At 38.4% G+C, this 4,113-nt stretch overlaps 1 pseudogene across 1 annotated transcript; it reads left to right on the top strand.

The window, feature by feature from the left end:
• The first annotated feature begins 2,318 nt into the window (after positions 1-2,318).
• On the top strand, positions 2,319-3,708 carry LOC309862989 (hsc70-interacting protein pseudogene; annotated as a pseudogene). Its single transcript has one exon. The product of its transcript is annotated as a hsc70-interacting protein pseudogene (transcript).
• The last annotated feature ends 405 nt before the right edge of the window (positions 3,709-4,113 follow it).

Raw genomic sequence — 4,113 nt, 5'->3', positions numbered from 1 at the left:
TCTTTCAGAGGAGAAGTACTTAGGAAAGCCCAAAGCCAGCAGAGGGAACAAAAGCAAGTAAACTAGAGCAAACAAGTTTCTGTACCTGAAGTTACAACAAACATTAAACACAAGACAATTTTTATGAAGGTTACCATAAAATGACTTATAAAGTCCCTATTTAAATCAACTCTTATTACCTAATACCTTATGCTTAACTTTGATCAAAAAATTACAATACTAAAAGGCAAGGAGGAAAAAAAAAAACGTCTGAACAGGTAATACAAGCATCAGATACTGGAGTTATCAGAGAAGGAATTTAAAATAACTATGATTGAGCACCTGGGTGGCTCAGTCAGTTAAGCAACTGCCTTCAGCTCAGGTCATGATCCCAGAGTCTTGGGATTGAATCTCACATCAGGCTCCCTGCTTCTCCTTCTCACTCTGCCCCTGCTTGTGGTCTCTCTCTCTCTGTCAAATAAATAAATAAAATATTTTTAAATATAATAAAATAACTATGATTAACATGTTAAGGGTTTTATGGAAAAATTTTTTAAAATGCCAGAAAAGATGAATAATATAAACAGAGAGATGGAAACTCTAAGAGAGAATCCAAAGGAAATGTTAGAAATAAAAACAACAGAAATGGAGGAAACCTCCAGTGGGCTCATAAGATTAGTAATAACACAGACACAACCAACTATAATGTTGACATTTTAGGCAGGTGATCAAATGCTTTCCTTATTCCATAACTTATCACCATGTGGATAGAAATCCTGTATAACAAAAGAGGATCACAGTGGAGCCCTCCACAAGGATAAACTTGTCTAATTAGTTAATTAATTAAAATTAAGAACATCTTTGATAGGTCATCATAAGACTGGATACGGCTAAGGAAATAAGTAAGTTTAAAGAAAGACCGATTTAAACTTCCCAATATAAAATGCAAAAAGAAAAAGAAAGGGAAACAAAAAACTGGGACAGATTATCCAAGAACTCCAGGAAAATTTCAAAAGATGTAACATAAATGTAATCTGAACACTGGAAGAAGAAACAACAAAGTAAAAGAAATATTTGAAATAATAATGATCTAGAATTTTCCCCAAACTAATGACAGACAACAAACCACAAATCCAGGAAGTTCAAGCACCAAAAGGGATAAATTCAAAATAAACAAACAAAAAATTAAAGATAAGCATATCATATTCAAACTATAAAAAGAGTAAATCTTGAAAAAAGCCAGGAAATATCTGAATTTACTCTGTCTATGGAAAAATAAAAATTAGAATTACAGTGGACATCTTGTCAGAAATCACATAGGCAAAAAGAAAGTAAAGTACCTATTTTTTAAAAGGTCTGTTTATTTATTTGAGGGAGATAGAGAAGAGAGTGGGGGGAGGGAAAGAGGGAGAGAATCTTCAAGCAGACTCCTCAATGAGTGTGGAGCTCAATGCAGGCCTCAATCTCATGATGCTGACATCATGACCTGAGCCAAAATCAAGAGTTGGATGTTTAACTAGCTGAGCCACCCAGGTCCCAGAGTGAAGTGTTTAAAGTGTTAATAGAAAAATACCACCAACTGAGATTTCCATATGTAGAAAATCATCCTTCAAGTGAAGGAAAAATAATAATTTCCTCAAACAAAAATTGAGAATCCCTTGCTAGCAGACCTGCCTTTCAAGAGATTTTAAAAGAAGTTTTTCAGGGAATGGGGTTCCTGGGTGGCTTAGTGGGTTAAGCCTCTGCCTTTGGCTCGGGTCATGGTCTTGGGGTCTGGGATTGAACCCCACACCAGGCTTTCTGCTGAGCAGGGAGCCTGCTTCCCCCTGTCTGCCTGCTGTTCTGCCTACTTGTGATCTCTCTCTCTCAGTGTCAAATAAATAAATAAAATCTTTTTAAAAAAGAAGTTTTTCAGGTAAAGGAAAATTATATACATCAGAAACTCAGATCTACAGGGAAAGAAGAACAATGGGGAAAGAATAAATTAGTCAAATAAAATATTTTATTTTTTCTAATTTTTTATTTATCTAAAAGATTACTATTTAAAATAACATAAATTTATTGACAGATTAAGGTATATAAAAAATAGAACAAATGGCAGTAATATATAGGGATAGGAAAAGGAAGTTTATTGTATTCAGTTATAGGGTACCTGAGCTACATGAGAAATGGTGTAATGTTATATAAAAGATTTAAATTAGTTTGAAATATATATTGAAAATTCTAGGGAAATTGCTAAATAATATTTTGAAAAGTAAGTATAATATGCTAAGAGAAGATAGAAATGGAATCATATAAGAAGCTTAATTAAGACCAAAAAGGGCTCCCTTCTACACGATTACGCTGAGCTAGTACCCGCGCCTGGAATCGGGTCGCAACCCCAGCCGCGCCTGCCGCCTGCCACTGCCTCTGGACCATGGACCCCCGCAAAGTGAGCGAGCTTCCGGCTTTCGTGAAAATGCGTAAGCAGGATCCGAGCGTTCTGCACACCGAGGAAATGCGTTTCCTGCGGGAGTGGGTGGAGAGCATGGGGGGTAAAATACCACCTGCCACTCATAAAACTAAATCAGAAGACAGTATCAAGGAAGAAAAATCAGATAGTAAGAAGGCAGAGGAAAACATAAAGACAGATGAACCATCAAGTGAGGAGAGTGATCTAGAAATTGACAATGAAGGTGTGATTGAACCAGATACCGATGCCCCTCAAGAAATGGGAGATGAAAATGCAGAGATAACTGAGGAAATGATGGATCAGGCAAATGATAAAAAAGTGGCTGCCATTGATGCCCTAAATGATGGTGAACTACAGAAAGCCATTGACTTGTTCACAGATGCCATCAAACTAAATCCTCGCTTGGCCATTCTGTATGCCAAGAGAGCCAGTGTCTTCATCAAATTACAGAAGCCAAATGCTGCCATTCGAGACTGTGACAGAGCTATTGAGATAAATCCTGATTCAGCTCAGCCTTATAAGTGACGCGGGAAAGCACATAGACTTCTGGGCCATTGGGAAGAAGCAGCACATGATCTTGCCCTTGCTTGCAAGCTGGATTATGATGAAGATGCTAGTGCGATGCTGAAAGAAGTTCAACCGAGGGCCCAGAAAATTGCTGAACATGGGAGAAAATACGAGCGAAAATGTGAAGAGCGAGAGATCAAAGAAAGAATAGGAAGGGTTAAGAAGGCTCGGGAAGAACATGAGAGAGCTCAGAGGGAGGAAGAAGCCAGGCGACAATCAGGAGCTCAGTATGGCTCTTTCCCAGGCGGCTTTCCTGGGGGAATGCCTGGAATGGCAGGGGGGGTGCCTGGGATGGCAGGAACGCCTGGGCTCAATGAAATTCTTCGTGATCCGGAAGTTCTTGCAGCCATGCAGGATCCAGAAGTTATGTTGGCCTTCCAGGATGTGGCCCAGAACCCAGCGAATATGTCAAAATATCAGAGCAACCCAAAGGTTATGAATCTCATCAGTAAATTGTCAGCCAAATTTGGAGGTCAAGCATAATGCCCTTCTGACAAATAAAGCCCTTGCTGAAGGAAAAGCAACTTCGATCACCTAATGGATGTCACAATAATACAAACCAGTGTACCTCCGACCTTCTCATGAAGAAAGCTGGGGTGCTGTGAAGAGAATCCCTACCCCTCTGCTCCCCATGCAACTGAAACATTCTACAATGGTTTGCCATTAGGGTATTCATTCAGATAATGTCTTCCTACTAGGAACTACAAACTTTAAACACTTTTGAAACCTTAAAAATATTTAAAAACATATAAAAAGGGTGTGTTAGTCCCTACATTTTTCTTTACTAATCATTTCAGTTTTTTTCCTTTGGATTAATTGGGCAAGGAAGATATTTCAGTGTGGAAGATTCATTGCTCAGTTATAACGAGTGAAATAAAGGTTTATTAGTAGGAGGCAAATAATACATTAAAATAGATGAAGTTTGAGTTGGAGATACAGTTTCTGAGGCATTTTGACTTGTCTTTTTAAATGCTTTATTTTTTAAACACAATTTATTTTGATAGAACCATTGGGACCACCAGTATTGCAGTCGGACCTGGGTAGGGACCAGAAATGCTTGGCAGGGCAGCAACAACTTTACTCCTTTTATATAGTGTGCACCCTTGTGCAGATGC

The sequence above is a fragment of the Mustela nivalis genome (assembly GCF_964662115.1).
Source record: "Mustela nivalis genome assembly, chromosome: 4".
Classification (NCBI taxonomy): Eukaryota; Metazoa; Chordata; class Mammalia; order Carnivora; family Mustelidae; genus Mustela; species Mustela nivalis.
This window is presented reverse-complemented; position numbering and strand designations above follow the sequence as displayed.